This window comes from Plecotus auritus (genome assembly GCF_963455305.1).
Source record: "Plecotus auritus genome assembly, chromosome: 4".
Taxonomy (NCBI): Eukaryota; Metazoa; Chordata; class Mammalia; order Chiroptera; family Vespertilionidae; genus Plecotus; species Plecotus auritus.
Window position 1 is genome coordinate 124,385,201 of NC_137775.1, and position 19,391 is coordinate 124,404,591.

Consider the following 19,391-nt stretch of genomic DNA (forward strand, 5'->3'; position numbering starts at 1 on the left):
AATGCCAGCCCCTCCTTCATGTTTTGATCCCTCTAAAAAGCATGGAATTATAAAAGCTTAGTTCAGAGATAGTGATTTCTTCACATACTTCCAGTTTTTCTGTGGATAACAGAACTAAAAGAAGCCTCGTGTTGCACCTTTGATTCACAATAAGGAGGCAGAACTGAAGCCCTAGAAATGAACAGCTCAGTAAGCTTTAACTAACTTCAGTCACTAGAATGATGGGTTCTACAGGAATAAAACCTCATTTACACGGGCTGACTTCTTACAGTGTCCTGATGCAGCCTTGTTCCAAATCTCACTGCTGTGATGTGCAAGAAATGAAGAGAAGTAATAAATTGGACACTTTCTTACCAAAAATCACTGGAGGTTTCTTTGAAATTTAGATGTATTGACTGGGGACTTTTATGAATTACTGGAAATTGATATCAATATTTTCAAAAAGTGAATCACTGGCAAAGGAGAAAGAACAAAAATGCTCTATAATATGGGAAATCTTAGTACGGACTTCTCTGCACTTCTCAATACATTACAATATCAGGAGGAAAAAAGAGAGAGAGAAAGATTAAAGGGAGAAGTGGGGAGGAGGGAGACCCTGTCAAAAGGGTCGGTAAGAACAAAATCTGGTAAGAATGCTAACAGAAATGAGAGGCATGACAGGAAGAGAGGAAATCCAGCGAAGAGATGGGAGGACATTGAAACCTAGGTGAAAGGAGAATCAGGACAAGACCTGAGGGGCACAAAATATTATCACCCACCTGTATTAAAAAGAATTTAGTTTGGTAACCAAAAACATGATCTTAAATGAAATTAAGAGAAAAATCAATCTAAATATATGTAAACGTATTTATAGTGTCTCAATCTTAGTAACAGTTTCCAACAGAAAAATTATATAATCAGGACCTTAGGATACTTATCCATCTTAAAATGTTAATCAGAGAAAAAATGAAATCTGAAAGTAAAGGCATTCCAGCAGGAAGCAGGGTAATTAATGGAGTAGGCCTTGGGTGAGCTGAGGGTGCCAGGGTGGCCAGGCCCAGGCTCTGAGGCAGCTACAGCCCCCATTCTGCCTGTGTCCTCACCCTTAAGGAGTCCAGGGCCCCTTCTGTCTCCTACTCCAGCTCTGTGGGCAGCTGCTGAGCACCCACAGGCCCCAAGGATATGATGTCATTGGACCAAGGCGATGGCAGGCCCAGAAGAATGGCAGTGGCCCTAAGGCAGGTGGGCTGTGAGGTGCCTCAGAAACAAAAGCTGGAAGGGGCAGCTCAGTGTGACTGGAGCTCAGCCACCTCAGCCTCAGGACACGGAGCCACGCAGATCCTGGACCTGGACTGACCCCTAAGTCCCTAGTGAACAAGACGCCAGCCCATTCCATCCCTCCTGGCCTTGACATTAGAAGAGAGACAAGGGAGAACAGCATCCCATGTTTGGCCAACAGGGAGTGCCCCCAACCTTGGGGAAGATTTATTGGCCATTTATATAGACCTGTGTGTATACTATGAAACAGCTGCTCTCAAGTTTCCCCCATCTTTTTAAAGGAAAACACTGTATTAAATAATTGAAACTTGCTAAGAGAATGAACTTAAATGTTCTAGTCCCCAACAAATAAATAAATAAATAAATAAATAAATAAATAAATAAATAGTATGAGGGATGTGTTACTTAACTTGATGGGGTGGGTCCTTTCACAATCCATAGGTATGTCAAATCATCATGATGTACACTTAAATATCTTACAGTTCTGATTGTCAGTCATACTTCCATAAAGCTAAAAAAAATTTTGTCTGATTTTGCCACATCTGGGCCTTCTAGATGTAAAGAAATTCTGACATATGATAGAAAAATCCCACTTCTTGAAAATACCTTTTTGAAAAAAGAAGTCATAGGAAATAAATGTCTCCTGAAAATGACTTGGAAATTGAATTTTAAGCCCAGCTTGCCTGCATCTGTTCAGTAGGTTAGGGGAGCCAAAGGCCGAGAAGAGGAGCAGAGTAGTTCACTATGCACACTGCTCATGCTCCGGAGGCATTTTCATGTCATGCCCATCTTCCCTTTGTACATTTCATTCTTCGCAGCCCCATAGCTAGTTAACAATGCTAAGCAGTTTTTTAAGAATATCTGTAGATATTGTGAAGTGCCTGTATTATGTTTCAAGGAGGGATGGTAAAATGGCACATTTTAGAAATATCCTCTGTTAAAATTCACATGCAATTTGTCTTTTGGAAATGGAGTGACCAAACCACCTCTTTGAGCAGCACACAATGGCCACGAGGGAGAAGGGAGTAAAAAGGCCTGCACACCAGAGGTTTTTTATTGTTTGGGGTGTTTTTAAAGACTTTTTATTGATTTTTAGAGAGAGAGGCAGGGAGGGAGAGAGAAAACCATTGATGTGAGAGCAAAATATTGATCAAAACATCAATTGGCTCCCCTACGAGGGATAGAGCTCACAACCCTGGCGTATGCCTTGACTGAATCAAACCGGCAACCTTTTGGTGTACCAGAAGATGCCCAACCAATTGAGCCACGCTGGCCAGGCACCAGTGGTTGTATAGTAACACAGGATGAATCGCTGTTCTGTATGTTCTGTGCATTTTGTTTCACTTTGCTGTGTGTGTAACACACGAATGCATCCTAATGTTATAATTTCTAGATGTTAAAGAGGTTGCCAGTGTATGACCACAGTGGAGTTAGTAAACTGTTTTGTGCATTTTGTGTTAAAATTTATAGGAAAGACTGTCTTCTGAAAATGACTTGGAGAGGTGAAATTAAATTAATCTGCAAGCCTTATACTTATACTTGTCCACATAGTGAACACTAGACATGTTGAAGGGGAAGTGTTAAATAGAAGAGAAAATTGTGTGGTTGATCATGATAGGCTAAAATATTTCTAATCCTTATGATTCACAACATGTTTTATGTTCATGGATCCAAATGAAACTATATGTTATCCTTTGCATGAAGCCTTTGCTGCATTGCCAGCTCACACCAAAGGGCACTCACAGAGTACTCTAGTGTGTGCGTGTGTAAGTGACCTGGGCGGTTGGCCTGTGGCTTGGCATGAAAACCTGCTTCAGATCCTGCTTCTGACCCTGGTCTTTGTGCCTGCATAGGATGGGGGAGGGGAGGGGCTCGGATGTTCTTTAGTTTTGAAGATCAGCAAACTCTTCTAAGGGCTGTTCTGTCCTATCTCTTCTTTCCTACTCCCCTGCTCTTTAACTTTCTTCCTCTCCCTTCTGAAATGCCAGGGGGGGTTGGGAAGGAGGAGACAACATGGTCCTGGAGGAAGCCAGCCATCCTCATCCCATTGCTTCTTCAATCCAGACCTGCTTTGTCTTCCATGGAGGCCACTTGCCGGCACCAAAAGAATATTAGGAGCTTTTAACTCTTAACCACTACGATGCTGTGTAGGTCACCGCAAGCAGCAGTACCCAAACTAGAGTCCTCACTTTTAAAATTAAGGTGATACTAGTGGTTTAGTCTGTTTAGAACAGTGTAATTACAGTTGTATGAAAAGAAAAAAAAAAGAAAGAAACCTTCGCATTCTCTTAACACAGTGTTAACATTCTTGAAACTGTGCATTATTCATTTCAGTGGATAAAACATTTAAAGCCAGAACTGTACGAGAATATCCAGATTCCCTGTAGTTGGTTTGCTGCCACTGAAACCTCAAAACCAGATGTTCCCAGCAATGCACTGCGTAGATCACACAGGTGCATCAAAGATCCCCAGCTCCCCTTGGTCCACCTCCAGGGAGCCTTTCATCATCAAAGAAAACAGCTACACTCATTTGAGCCCTCTTTAATTTTTATATTTTTGATGTTCTGGCTTGTTTTGTCACTTAAAAACAATATTTAAAACACAACTGTTTTGCCAAAAAAATAAAATAAAGTAAAACACAGAGAAGACAGCCAAGGAAATGGGACCATTTGACAGTTCTGCGGGACATGACTCTAAGACTCCCTGGGGCTCTGGCCTAGTTTAAGGTGCCAACCTCGGGCCAACACAAGCCTCCAGGGCAAACCAGGTGAGGCTGTGGCCTCCCTCTCAGTGGCCTTCCTGAACACTTGTGGCATTTGCCCAGTGGAAAGAAGCAGGCAGGCCGACATTGTTACAGATTAAATGCCCACGTCATACCAGTGTATGGAGAGCAACTGTAAAATACTTGTTCAGGGCAAATCAGTACCTGAAGGGGGAAGTCAGAAGGGACACCCGCACACTGGGGTCTTTCCTCTCGTCCTCATCTCTCTCACCAGCAGCCCCTTTGCCATTTCTCCTCTTGGTTTAATAGCTCTTTGGGAGGCTGGGGGAGGGGGAAGGGGCCTGAGGACTTCCACCGTAGTCCAGGTTTTGCACAGCCCCTGACTTCAGTGGGAACCCAGGTACCGGTGGGAGCAGCAGTGTGATGGGGCTGGAGGGCCCAGGGAGTGGGGAGGAGGGGCTGGGGGCTGCATGGCAGTTTATGGGACTCCCCACCAGGTGTGTTTTGGGATGGGGAGAGAGGGTGTTTCCCCTACTACCTCCCCAGCCCCTATTAAACCTTTGATTCGCCAAGGAAGGGAGGGTAATCCAACTAGGGGTAGGATGGGGTGCAGCACGGGCCTCAGCCACTGTCAGACCCCACTGCAGAGGGCCCTTTCCATTTCCACTTGGCAGGCTTCGGTTTTATGTCTTCCTCCGAGGCACTGCTGGAGCCAGACTTTGGCAGCACGGGGCCTGTGTGGCAGCTTTCAACTCCAGGGGCTGGAGCGAGCTGCTTCTCACAGGCTCTTGGGAGGCTTGGAGAAAGAGGCCTTGCATTCCTTGGCCCTGGAGAAGAGGTCCCTGATCTTCATTTTGTGGGTTTGTCACAGCTCGCCCGGACATGCTGCAGAACCTGGAGAATGGGGGTCTGGCTAAGAAAGTTCCCCTTGGTGTTGGTCAGGTTGAAAGGCATGTTGTCCAAGTGCTGCAGGATCTGCTCCAGAGTCACAGGCCCAGCCTGCTGCTGGAGCTCCTCAGGCTCCGCCTCTTGCGTGGGAGGCTGTTGTCCTTGATGAGCAGGGACTTGATGTGATGGGTCAGCAGCTCTTTTGCTTTATGCACCCCTGTCACAGGATGCTGGTGGTGAACTGGTCCCGGGGTGGCAGGGCTGGCTCAGCACCATCGTTGCAGTTTCCTCACTGGGCTTCTCTCTCTGGAGCTAAAACAGTAGGCAGGATCTGTAGGTGCTCCTCGTATTTGAGGTGCTGCAAGATGGTCTCTAGGGGTATGTTGTGGGCCAGGAAGAGCTGCCAGGCACAGTACTGCTCAAAGGTTTCCCAGTCTAGGCTCTGGATGAGTATGTTAAGAGCTGAGTCTTTTGGAAACGTGACCGGGTTCCCCATCATCACATGGCAGATCAGCTCCTGGAGCTATGCAGAGTCAATTATGGCCACATTCATGTTTAGCAGCTGCCCACCCCTCTAGGTCTCATCCGGAAACTCTGTGTAGATGGAGGATGTGAGGTGGCACAGCAGCCACATTTTGTCCTCCTGACAGGCCTTCATGTCCATCGTTAAAAAGGTGTGCCCTAGCCAATTTGGCTCAGTGGATTGAGTGTCTGCCTGTGGACTGAAGGGTCCCAGGTTCAATTCCGGTCAACGGCACGTGCCCAGGTTGTGGGCTCAATCCCCAGTAGGGGGGGTGCGGAAAGCAACTGATCAATAATTCTCTCTCATTGATGTTTCATCTCCCTTCCTCTCTGAAATCAATAAAAATACATTTAATACAAATTTTAAAAAAAGGTGTGCAGATTGCCCTACTGAGTGGCCTGGGAAAGTGACCTGTACAGGTTCATTTTCCCTACAGGTTTTCTGGCCCCTCAGGTAGGAGATCAAGTGGTAGCCAATCTTGGACTGCTTCTAATATAGATCAGAGAGAAGGTCCAGAGGCAGAGAAAAGCTGCTGTTGTCTTCCTGCATCTGTCATAGGTTCCTAAATATTTCATAGAGAGGCTTCCCCACAGATCCTTCCAGGGACTCCTCAGGCAACGCCTCCACTTGGAAGTGGGCCTTGAGGAGCTTTTATAGACAAGTACCCAAGGGCAGACAGCTGCTCTGCGTCAAAGTCTTCCTCCAGGACCTGGTCCACAATTCCTGCAGGACCTCACTGGGCCTCTCTATCACTGCCTTCTTTAGCTGAAGCACTTTTCTTTTTCCTTAGGGACTCATCCAACTGGTCAAGGAAAGGGATGATATCAACTGTGTCCTCTACAACTGTCTCCTTGACAGGGTGGAAATGAAACTCTCTCTTCTTTCTTTCGCTGTTGAGATGGTCCTCTTCATCACTGAAGGCTACTTCTGCATTGTCAATGCAGATCTCATCCTTTTCTGAGACATGGTTATCCATCTCCATGGAAACTGGCTCCTCAATTTTGATTTCCACAGGTGTGCTGACTAAAATGCAGAACTCAGGAAGCTTCCCCCTCAGCATTGGCACAGCTCCTTATCCAATTTAGAGTTGTCAAACTGGGGAGCCAAATGCACCAAGACCCATTTCTCCACAATGTGGTTGATAGAGGAAAAGACACCCTCTGGGGCTCTCTAGTGGTGGATAGAAGTTAGAAATGATGTGGCACATGAAATCCAGGAGTGTGGCAGTGATGGCGGGTGGGGCTTCATGGAGTGAGGCATGACAAGGAAGGCTGGCTCTATGTTCATAATGTTATCTTTGTGTAGGTTAAAGTCATAAAACAAAGCCACTTAGCATTAGAGGCAGCGACATTTGACATGCATGTTGTCAGCAGCCAACCAGTGGTGGCCCATGGGGCAAGATATCTGAACTCAGCACTTCATTAGAAGGGTGCACAACCCCACAGATGTAGTGAATGGGGTCAGAGTGCAGAGACTGACTGACTGGGGTTAAGAGGTACTGGAGCTGGAACTAATCCTGGTATTATTTTTATGACCAAACCACACCAAGGAGGTCATGAAGAAGAACTTAGACTCCATGTCTGGGTTTAGAAAACATGTGAGGAATTTTCTAGATGTTCTTGACTGAAGAAGCTGCAGGATACCTGTGAACTCAAGGCTTGAGGGCTATGGATAATATCTTTCCAAAGAAGTTCAAATTCTGGTATCCTGGCAATTCTCTGAAGTAGTCTTAGGAGGTTCCAGCCAATCATCAAATATTCCAGGACCCCTTCTGAAGCAGTGAGATGCAGAAATCCATCTCCTTCTGCAGGGCATGGAGCTGGGGGTCCTAAAGTGGTCCATGGGCCACGGCAATGAGGGTGCTGCTCCTCAACACCCAACCTCTCTGCTCAGTCAGGGTTTACAGAACACTCTGCTAACCAGATATCTTCTGCCATAACATCCCCACCAGCAATCTGCTTCAGGAATGCCATGCAAACATCATCAGCTCCCAGACCCTACTCTTCACTAGTTCCCATACCAAACACACCAACTGAGTATGGCAGGTGCCCTGCAACTTCAAGTGCTTCTATGTAAGCACCTGGTTGATTTTATTCAGGACAATATTCATGCTGTCACAACTAAACAGAGCCAAGTCCCAGTAACACTTCTGGGCTTGAACAGGTTTAGTGAGGACACAGGTGAAGAGGCCCAGGCAGATCTCCTCATGCTGAGATTTGGGGGTGGGGGAGGGGGACCTTTGCATACTAGGCATTAAGGGCATCATTAGCCTCACTCTCTGAGACATCAGTAGTCGTCAATATCACAATGCTCATGTATCTCTCCATCCTCTCCTCTAACTCATCCTTGGCATCCAAACTGATTGAAAGTAGCCACCTCCCCTTCCTGGGGCTCTTGCTTCTGCTCCTCCTCCACCTCCCAAAGCAGCAGCTGGCACTGCCCCATTCCCTTCTGTAACTCCATGGCTGCAGCCAGGAGATGGGAAAAGGCCAGGGAGTGGATGGGTGGCAAGTCCTAGAAATGAGGACCTCTGGGTTACCACGGACTGGGGGCAAAAGGGATTAGTGGGGGAGGAGAGGGAGGGTCCCTGACCTCTCCATTCTTGGCTCCTGCCCGAAAGGCCACTCTATGGGGAAGGTGAAGGTGGATGGCTCTCTAGGTCCTGCCTCTGGAGTGGCAGCTCTGAGGAAAAGCCCTTAACTCTTAAGTATGAGGGGTCAGAGTCTGCACCCCCATGGGGAGGAGAGGTTCCCAGCCCTGAAGTGGAAAGTGAGTGCCTTCTGGCTTCTGACCCTAAGAGAAGTAGGGAAAATCCCAAGTTTCTGCCTCAGGAGATGGACAAAAGAGGAGTCCTGTCTCGAAGTAGTGGATCAGAAACCTTCCTGCCTGATGGTCCAAGGTTTAGGCAGCGAGGTTCCTTTGGATCCACAGCCTTCCCATCCCCCGGAGTGAGGGTGAGGCAATAAATGCTACAGGAGTGCACCTAGAACCAGCTTCTCCCTACACCACACACAGGCACCATGGTGGAAAGGGGAGGGGAGGCTGAGGGCGACAGGGAGGAGAAGGCCCTCTTTAATTTTTAAAATGAAAATGTATATCCATCAGGCATATGTTAGAGTTTTCTGAGGGAGTAAAACTAAAATAACTTTTGCAAATTTCCTTTTTTAAAAACCAGTAACAAAGCGATCAGATTACAAAAATCTTAAAATTCATTTCATATTAATAAAACAATCTACCAAGTAATTACCAAGTGCCTAATATTATGCTAGATATTTAGAACTCTTTGCTACAATTAAAAGACACACATGTATACACGTACAGTTGTATAGATGTATTTTTCCTCTTCTGACATATATCACTATTGTATCACCTTTGGGAACTTTTGAGAACTTTTCAACCCAGATTGTGTCTGCACTCAATTCGGTGTTTGATGAAATTGGCACTTCAATTTAAAACAACCACATTCACTGTATTTTTTTATTCTGTACATGAGCAAATCTACTGATCATATTAGTTTCCTTTAAGATAGAGAACATTTCTCTTTTATTTTGACTTGATAAATGCAAAGTATTTTAATAACTGAGAGAGGCAAACAGTTGATGCTTATAAACTGTTATTAAATATTATCCTGTTTAGTATAATTATTTCACTCTCATAAACCCTTATAAGATTAAATAATGTCCCCAAAGTTATATAAATAGGATTTGAAGCTATAAAGTCTAGCTCCAGAGTCAAATGCCCAATTACTATGCTATACATTTCAGCCTCTCCAGAACTGAGTGCACATATAGGGGTATTGCAAAGCAATAGCATTAATTCAAATGAACTAGATGTAACTAAGGCAAAAGTGTGAACCTGGCTATTCCTGACCTCCTTTTCCAGAGCTGTGGTTTGCCCTGAGCAGTAGTCTATGTCCAGGCTCTCAACACAGCAATCTGTGTTGCTGATACATATAAAATGTACCCAAGCTCTCAAAAAACAATTGGCCTCACCTATTCTCCATATGTCAAAAGCATTTGCTAATTGTCATGACAAAAATATGTGTAAATTCAAATTGTTTTCAAAATTTTATATTCCTTCTAAATCAATATGTTGTAAAAGTGTTGAAATTAACAAAAAAAAAATCTTACTTGAGCATTGATTTCTTACTGGTTTGCCCCGATTATTATTAGAAAATAAATGAGTAAATAAATACAAAGTGAAATTTTCTAGCATACATTTTTTGTTTGTGTCTAAGGAAGTATCAGTCACTTTCATCCCTTAAATATTATTTGCATTATGAAATTCCTTTTTTTATAGCTGGTAACTTTTCCTTGAGTTTCATCTCTCACTGCCTAATGGAATTCTTTATCTGGGTACCTAGCATGCTTTCAAAATTAACATGTCACCATTACTGAAGCTTCTAAGTCTGTTTAGATTAAATGTATTCTCAAAGCTCATATAAGACTGCATGACTCAGGATAAAAGCCTAAATGATACATTTTCTGAAAAAATTTAGATGTGATCATATTAGTCATCAAATACTAAATCACTAAATTTAGAACTCATTTAATCCATCTGCTTCATTTTCCTGATAAGGAAGGAGACTCAGACCCTGAGAGAAAATATTACTTGTACAAGATCATCATGAATTTATAGCTGAGCTGCAACTAGAGTCTTGAATCCTAATTTTTTGTAATTGCTGTTACCTTTGTACTAGATGTACTATGAGCCAGCCACAGTGACTATTTTACTTGCATTATCTACTTTAATGCTTACCTGTAATGTAAGTATTATTATCCCACATGGAAAATGAGACAGGTAAAGCTCAAGGACCTATTTATGCACTGGAAGAGTCAGATTTTGAAACCACATCTGTTTCATTCCAAATTCCCTGGCTTTACTCAGTTTTTGTAGACCAATGCTCCTTCTGTGACAACCACTTCCCTCTTATGAATGCAAATTGCGTAAATATAGAAATACCTTTGACCATTTTAACCATTAAACACTTCATGATGTAGGGCTTCCCACAATAGAAACAATATATTAAAATGTGTTAACAACCACACATGTTACACAAATGCTATGAATCCTCAAGTAGTCCCAACTTGTAAAATACGTCTGCAAAGCATAAGGTAGCCAATAATTATATTGTGCTTTGTATTCTATTTGTCAATAATTATATGCCATATGTTTGGATTCTATTAAAGATACTAAGTATCTCTTTTCCTAAGTCATCACAGATATTATCACTATAGATCAGCACTTTTCAAACCTAATTTCATGATAACACAAGCTATATTAAAATATTTTGGTGAATGTCAAAAAAATCTCAAAAATAATTCACTTAGTTCACTTACATTTTGGAAATCTGCATATTCTCTATGTTAATTTAAATTTGGAATGGTTCAAGAAGAAATATAAAATAAGTTTTAAACTTATATTACAATTCTAAGTAATGATAGGGGAAATGACAGGATTAAATATTAAAGGGCCAAAATCCTAGGAAGAATTTAAATAAGTAATAAGCAATGTACAGTTCCTCACTTACATAAAATCAAAGAGTTGAAATAACTACAGAGGCAGCTGTGAACCTCTATATAATCTTCTATATAATCCTAGATTGATGTAGCCCTGAACCAACGAGATAATATGAAAAATCTTGTCCAATAGCAGTCCAATTTAAGCAGTTACTACAGCTATGAATAAGCAATTACATATTCCCCATTATGGCCAAAATACATTATGTGGGCAATTTTTCAGCAATCCAATTCATCTCATTAAGACAACCTTAATACTTAAAAAGCAGGTAAACTATTTCTCAAAAATGTCCTTTCCATAATTTTTTTTAATATATTTTATTGATATTTTACAGAGAGGAAGGGAGAGGGATAGAGAGCCAGAAACATCTATGAGAGAGAAACATTGATCAGCTGCCTCCTGCACACCCCCCACTGGGGATGTGCCCGCAACCAAGGTACATGCCCTTGACCGGAATCGAACCCGGGACCCTTCAGTCCGCAGGCCGACGCTCTATCCACCGAGCCAAACAGGTTTCGGCCTTTCCATAATTTTTTTATGTAGGTTTCCTAAGGTTAGACAACATTCCCTCTCACTTGAATTATTATATTAAGCTGTTGTTGTTGTTGTTTTTCAATTTTAATGGGACTCCTTATGGCCAATCTCATCAATTCCACATTACCCTTTAATGACTTCTCATCACCTTGAGAATAACTAGAAACCCAGTTTGGGCTCTGACCAATGCCTTTGTCTTTAGCCATGCTGCTCACTGTCTCATGCAAAACCTGTTTTCCAGCCATATTGAATTCAGTGCTATGCCCAGACCCAACATATTCTCTCTCCTTCCTTTTAATGTGACATTTCCCCTCAACAGATAGCTTCTTTTCCTTTTATCATATGGTTGACTTCTCCTTTGAAACTCTGCTCATACTTTCTTTACCCCAAGCAAATCTTTCAATGACCTTCCCCAAGCTGAGCCACTCCTCTATGCTCTCTTTGCAACATCTACCAAACCATTTAGTTTACAGTGGCATTTACTATCTCCCCAACCAGAACAATCTCTTGAGACCAGAGACTTAACTCATCTTTGTATCCCAGTATCTAGCTGAGTGGAACATGTAAAACATTCAAATGACTTTGTTGAAAAGGTGAGTAAATAAAATAGATAGGTATTTCCCCAAAGTGCCTGATCAAAATAATCACTTGGATGCTAATAAAAAATGCAGATGCCAAGCTAATCTCCTAGAAATTCATATTGACAAGTTTTGATTGGGGCAAAAGATTTTCTATATTTATCAAATATTTCAAGTGATTTCATGAGGATGAACAAGGAAATGGAAGAATTACTGTAGTCATTTAATCATGAGAGATAAGAAAAGCTATGTTTTTGTACAAAATAGCTCTGTCCTTGATTTACCTCTCTTTGAGGTATCCATGGGACCTTTATCTCCCACTTTACAAGTTACCTATCTGTGCTATGCAAGTAAAAACAAAACAAAATTACAGTTTTTCATCATGTATAAATAAGGGTATGAAGATAATCTATCCTTAGCTCAGAATATAAACTTAGCAATGGGCTTGGTTATTACTTCAACATTGTTTTTATTTCGTCAGCCAGTGTTTTCAATGTGGCCTAAAAATGTCATGACTCAGAGTAGTTATTTGTAGAATTGCTTCAAAATGTTATCTAAACCACTGTAATTTCACACCTGGCATTGAAACTACCTGGTTTGCCTAAAAGAATTCCACATACTGGGCGATTATACAGTACTCTCTGAAACTAACACTGTGTAATGTTTTATTCTTTAACTCTAGGAACATAAACTTGAGTTATGTATGTTCTTCTGCCTCCAAGTTCCATCAGCCAAAGAGAAGATTGTGCTCCATGTCACCACCTACTTAACATACCTCACTCCTTAATTCTTCTAATAATTTTTTCGACTCTACCATTCAATGGAAACTTTTATTTTAAAGATTACTAATAATTTCTGAATTGCCAGATCTGACAAACTCTGTTGGGTGCCTGGTAGCTGCTGTACTAACCAAGAAAAGCAAGCCCTTCTTCAACACTTGTTCCTTGTTGGATTATTTGTTTTCCTACTTCTCTCTCTGCTATTTTTGGGTCTCCTTTTCTAATTTGATCTTTTGCTTCTGCTACTAAATATGTTTGGTTCCATTTTGGGAGCTAAACTTGTTGATCTAGCAGTTAAGTTCTAAATTTGGAAAACTATTGAGTTCTTATCACACAAACTCTTCTTCTTGATCTACAACAGCACCAGTCACATGTGGCTTTTAAATTAACTAACATTAAATGAAATTAAAAATTCATTTTCCTAGTCACACTATCCACATGTCAAGTGCTTAACAGCACTTGTACAACACATTTACAGAGCATTTCCACCATGACAAAAATTCTGCTTGGCAGTGCTAATTTAGGCAGCTGGACTGCTTGACTTTCTCACCTCTAAACCTTAGCCCCTTTAATTCCCTCTACCTGCAATGTTGTCCACCAACCATATCTCTTCCTATAGAAATTTGACCCTTTATTCAAAATTCAATCCAAATATTTACCTCTCTCTAAAACTCTTTATTGATCTCTGTAACTAAAAGTGTGGCAGCTCTAATATAAACTCCCAAAGTTTTTTGTACCAGTCCTACCCATATTGCTTTGTTCTGCCATTGCCAGTAGGAATGTCTGCTCTTCCTAGCTAGAGATTAAAGTGTTCGAAGAGCTAATATTTGCCAACTGTCAATGAATGTCTTCAATGTACTAAGCTAAGTGCTTGATGTTTCTCAAGTCATCCTCCTGAGAAGTGTATGGTGTTTTACCATATTAACCTTAAGGAAACTGAGATTTAAGATGAAGTGATTGACCAAATGAAGCTCTCAAGAAGGGAAGTGATTCTCTAGGGTTACAGTGGCGAGCCCTGAATCAGCCCAGGTTGGTATAACTTCAAAGTCCATACTCTTAATCACAGGGACACACTGCTTCCTCCACCTCATGCCCACATCCCATGTGCCTTGTAATACTAGGCATAACTCCATTGTTGAATGAGTGAATAGATGAGCAATGCCTTATATGTATTAGGTAATTTACAGTTCATAAAACTTGACAGCAATAATTTATTTCCATATGATTTCCCCAACAGCTCTAGGCAACTCTGCAGGAAATCTTACCTCCATTTCATAGAGGCTGAGAGAGTTCCGAGGCCTCCTGAAGTTCACAGTGCTGTGTAGTGACCGAGATAGAATTTTAAGTCCATGCCTTCTGCCTCCAAGTTCCATCAGCCAGGGTTCAAAACTCATCGAAAATCAATAAAGACTCAAAGTGTTTTATCTCAATATACTTTTTTCTATTTGGCCATTTTATTCTTTAAAAAAAAAACAACAACCATGATAATGAGGTTTAATTGTTTGTCTATGGCAGGGGTAGAGGCAATTTAGTTATTTTTCAGTGCTGGTTAAATAGCCACACATTTAAATCTTTATCATATTGTTTTTGCCCTAACCCCATTAAAATAACTTGCTTAGATTAAACAAAATTCTGGGAATGTTAATTAGCAATTTAGCTATGAATATGCTTGATTATTTTAAGTCTACTAAAAATATGCATGGGTCTTATCTGTAATTATATCTGCATGTTCTTTTTTCTCTCTTTTTCCTTCAGGAAAGTCATTTAAAATGCATTTGGGAAATATTTGAAAAAAAATTAATTCTATTACTCTTATTTTCCAGAATTTTCCAGTGTTTTATGGCTATAATTATATTTTTCTTCTCAAGGCAAAGCAATATATCACAACATCCATTATCATGTTTGTTGACAAAATGTGAGATTCAAGGAAGTAATTTTATATCCATTAAATAACAGAAAAATTGCCTGAGCCATTTTTGCTCAGTGGATAGAGCATTGGCCTGCAGACCAAAGGGTTCTGGGTTCAATTCCAGTCAAGGGCACATAGGTCAATTGCAGACTTGTCCCTGACCCAGGCCCTGGTTGGGGTGCATGCAGGAGGCAACCAATCAATGTGTTTCTCTCACATTGATGTTTCTCTATGTCTTTCCCTCTCTCTCCCACTCTCCATAAAAATCAATGGAAAAATATCCTTGGGTGAGGATTAAAAATAAATAAATAAATAACAGAAAAATCAAGTATATTGTATTTTCTTCTTTATTACATTAATTTTCTCATGTATTTAAACAGTTTTGCATGTTGTCTTATATCAGCAATGGCACTTAAGAGTATTATATTTCTTTCATATCCACCTTGGAGTCTTATGTGTTTTTGTATATGTGTAAGGTTAGTTAGGGGTGAGAATGGTGGTATTAAGCTCATCTATTTGAGTATATTTTTCAGTCATGATGCAGAGTCTTTATAAAAATTATTTTACTAATCTGAAGAAAAGTCTAAAAAGTAATTTGCCCAAGACAGCCCTTTCAGAAAGTGGCAAAGGTCTGTTTCAAACCCATGTTTTCCTCAGTTCAAAGCCCACAACATTCTCAATAGGAATGACCAAATGGTTGAATGGCTAGCTAGTAAATAACAGGCCTCTGGGTGAGACACCAATGTGCCCGATACCTATTCACTAAAATGTTTATAAGAAGGATAAATAAATAAACGAATGAGTTAGATGAAGATCAGCTCATTTACTTTCCCACCAAAAGAGAGCATTTTCAGATAAATATTCAGGAGAAAATACACAATTAGGAAAATGTTTCAATACTCATAAGACTTTTATAGGATTACTCTTCCCAAGTTCAATAGTCTTAATGCACAAGCAATTTGCTTAAAGTCTATAATGCCTTTGGATTTCAAGTTAAGGAGTCTGATCATCTGGAAACAGAAAATCAAGGATCTGAACTACTGTTAAGTAAATAGATTGAATTGAAATTAGCCTCTTAGGACTTTAAGTGCTTCCACCTAAAGTCCAAGAGGTAGAAATAGGAATGATCTTAACTACAATCAAATACTGCCTTAATTCCAAATTTGACTTCTGCAATTTTATCTAATGTCACATGGAAGCATGTGGGCCCTCCACTTGTGAAGAGCTTACACCAGTTTAAAACAAATTCATCACAGAAGCAAGACTGCAAACTCAAGTAGTAGCGATGTTTTTATTTGATATGTTTCATTCCTTGTTTTCCATGCCTAAAGCTACCATGCGAACTTGTCTCCAATAACTTTATCACTGACTTTTTTGAAAAGCTGTGTAACTCTTCTCTTTGCCACTTCCCACTTCCACGATTCTTACAAATGGCTACTAGAATAATCTCTCCCCAAACAGCTGTTATCACAAACTCAAAACCTATCACAGTTCTCTGAAGCCTGGTGTACAACACACTCTTAAAGTCTTTAACCCTTCTCACCATCTCCCTGAGATTCTCCACTAGTTTTGTGTGGTTTTTATCCAACTTTCTGCCATGCCCTGTATGAAATAAACTTATTTTCTTATCTGTGATTTTTAGTATGCTAGATCCTAATTTAGAGCTTTAGAACATGTTTTGAAAAATACCTTTGCTATATTTTCACATGGGTGTAATATCAGTCTCTGTATCTGTTAGGTCCCAGAAGGAAACAAGACTTCATCCCAGATGGTTCAAATGAAGAAAGTTTAATGAAGAAGTTATCTACCAAATTGTAGACAGCATTAAGGAACAAACAAGATGGTGAAGCAGCAAATATAAGAAGACAAGACTACTACTGGGAGGGATAAAGAGACAAAAGGAAGGGTTAACATTTCCACAGAAGCCTAATTAAAGCTGGAGGCATGGCAGAGGGCAGCCTGGAGGCAGTGACAGCCTGAACGGACAGCAGCACAGCCAGGGCACAGGATCAGCAGGACGTGGAGAAGAAATGCCCAGACCTGTGTCTCCACTCACATTCCAAAATCTTCATTGCCTCCCACTGGCCACGCCTAGGATGAAGACCCACGGCGCGGGGGCGGGGGCGGGGGCGGGGGCGGGGGTGGGGGGGGGAGGGGGGCGGGGGGAGTCTGGTTGTGCAGTCTACAAAGGTCAGCTTCCCCAAGGCACAGGGAAGACACAGAAAAGTGGAGAAGGGATGGGGTATGGCGAGTGGAGAACACCTTGTGCAGGCCTCAGGCAAGCTGTAGCCTTGTGAAGGGTGGCCATTCCTGAGGTCACCTGCATCTGGAGTGAGAAAACTATAAGACCTCACTGAAATCACAGCGAGGTGTCACTTTGAGCAATTTTACTTAGTTCGAGGTTCAGTGTCTTTACCTTTAATATAAGAATAACACAGTGCTCAGTTTATAGAATTGTTCTAAACATCTAGCACAATAAACACCCAATAAATGTTAATATTATTACTGGCTAGATGAAAATATCCTCTAGTAAAGGATCTTATAATAAAAAAGTGAACCATCAAAGATAAGAATCAATGAGTGTTAGTGGTCACCTTTGCAGCTCACCTCTGCCCCCATCCCCTTGGCCTTCAAAAATATGGCAGGATGGCTTTAGGACTTGGCAGGCAGACTATTTTATTTTACACTAGTGATTTGGATGCCATTTCTCTTCTTTCCACTCAGTAACAGACGGTGCCCTGGACAGCAGTGACATCTGCAGCCCCAAGGGAGAAAGGTCAGCACAAATTTTAATTTTGCTTTTGGTTTGGGGCTTTAAGTACACAAACAGCTTTTTTTTTCTCCCTGTCAGTTTACATCTAGCTTTGTATCTGACAGTTTTTAATGCTTTATGTATTTGAATTAACCCCGAAATTTATAGCTCTAGGTTTTGCTTATTTTGCTTTATTTCTCTAATTCAACCTCCTTGATTAACAAAAGGTGAAAGAAAATGTGCAAAAGTATTCTAGCTGCCATTTCTGTATCACTGGGATGTTAGGAAGAGGGCATTCTGCTCTTTTTGAACTTCCTCTCATTATAAAATGTTAACATTTGAATATTTTAAATCATAAGAAACAAGAATACTAAAGATAGCCTATAAAAATCTGTAGGCAATTTGACTCAAGTAGAAAAAGGAACTTAAAAGCTGAGAGAACATTTATAAAAATTGTATGTCATATTCACTGGAAAGGAATGAAATTCTACACTCATCTCTTCTGTGAGAGTAAGAATAAATAAATGAATAGTTAGATGGATGGATAGATGATGGATGGATGGATGGATGGATGGATGGATGGATAGATAGATAGATAGATAGATAGATAGATAGATGAATGATAGATACTGTAGATAGATAGAGGCTTTATTCTTAGGAGGTCAAGTGTCTGCACTGGGAACAATTTGATCCTGCTGAGTTCAATTTCAGAGGAATTTCTGTAATAGGAAACTCTCCTGGTGTTTGAATGTTATGGATGCATTTGGGGTCATAAAAATTTCCAAATTAGGCATCCCACAGAGAAAAAGCATCTATCCCTAGGTATATAAAATAGTATCCTCATTACTGAGACACTATCCAACCTCAGTGGTATTTGTAATTTCCCTATGCACAGGGCAGTCCTCAAAGGTCAAAGAGAACACTAAAGACTATGTGTATAAGACAATTAGATCAAAATAGAACTGAAAGCTGGCCTCAGGTAGCTATTTCTAATGGGAGTCAGTCACAGGACAATAAAAACTACAGTTCATGCCCAAATGTTCTCCTTGGTCAAGGAGACACTGACTGGATAAAATCAGAACTCAAGGGTCATTTCTGATTGGCCTCAACCCAAGCACCACAGCAACACTCAAGAAGCTTCACAGACAAATGATTATACAGCTAATTTAGGTGTTAGTATTAGATCATTCAAAGCCCCCTTCATCTTCTTAGGCTTCATTGTTCTAGACTAGATAAATGAGCTGAATTTATAAGAGAATATTGAGCCTCACTTCAACTATGTAATGGGTAAAAGGAGAAAGTAAAACAAACTGGGCCTTTTTTTATTTTGATGCCAGAAAGACAAATAGAATGGTCTACAATAATCATTCAAGCCAGTAAACCACATTAACAGCAATTCACTGTGAGATAACTAGATATATGGAATTTTTGGTCCTGGTTCCTTTCTCTTACCCTGAGACAGTTAGTTATTGCAATCAATCCCAGCTTTCTAATCTGTGAAAAAAAGAAGTATAGGATAAATCACCTCCAATATTTCTTCCAACTATATAAAAAATACTATTGTTTTATGTACCAAACAGGATAAAAATATTATTCTATAAAATGTAGACCTGTGTTCCAATGAGGCTGCACCTTAGGCAGATCTGAAGCTGCCATCTTTGTATTAAAAACTCTCTAACACCAGATAATACTCTCTATCAGCCAGATTCATGCTAATTTAAAGAATTCAAGTCACAGAAATAAAATAAATTCTTTAATCAAGAAGAGTTCATATCACAAATTATATTGTTGATGTATTCCACACACATTTGTGGGATATGTATGACAGACAGATAGGTATATAGATAATAAATAGAGATGTAAAGATGACATTTTTCAACTATATTTTCTAAAAAACAGTTGTATAAAAATTTCTACATCCAACAAAAA

At 40.6% G+C, this 19,391-nt stretch overlaps 1 protein-coding gene and 1 pseudogene across 8 annotated transcripts in view; both read right to left on the reverse strand.

The window, feature by feature from the left end:
* The window catches only part of GRM8 (glutamate metabotropic receptor 8), a 774,265-nt gene that overhangs the window by 357,199 nt on the left and 397,675 nt on the right, over positions 1 to 19,391 (reverse strand). The window lies entirely within an intron of this gene.
* Positions 4,601 to 7,853, reverse strand: LOC308245954 (integrator complex subunit 3-like; annotated as a pseudogene). Its single transcript has 2 exons — positions 5,789 to 7,853; positions 4,601 to 5,561 (listed from the first exon to the last, which is right to left on the reverse strand). The product of its transcript is annotated as an integrator complex subunit 3-like (transcript).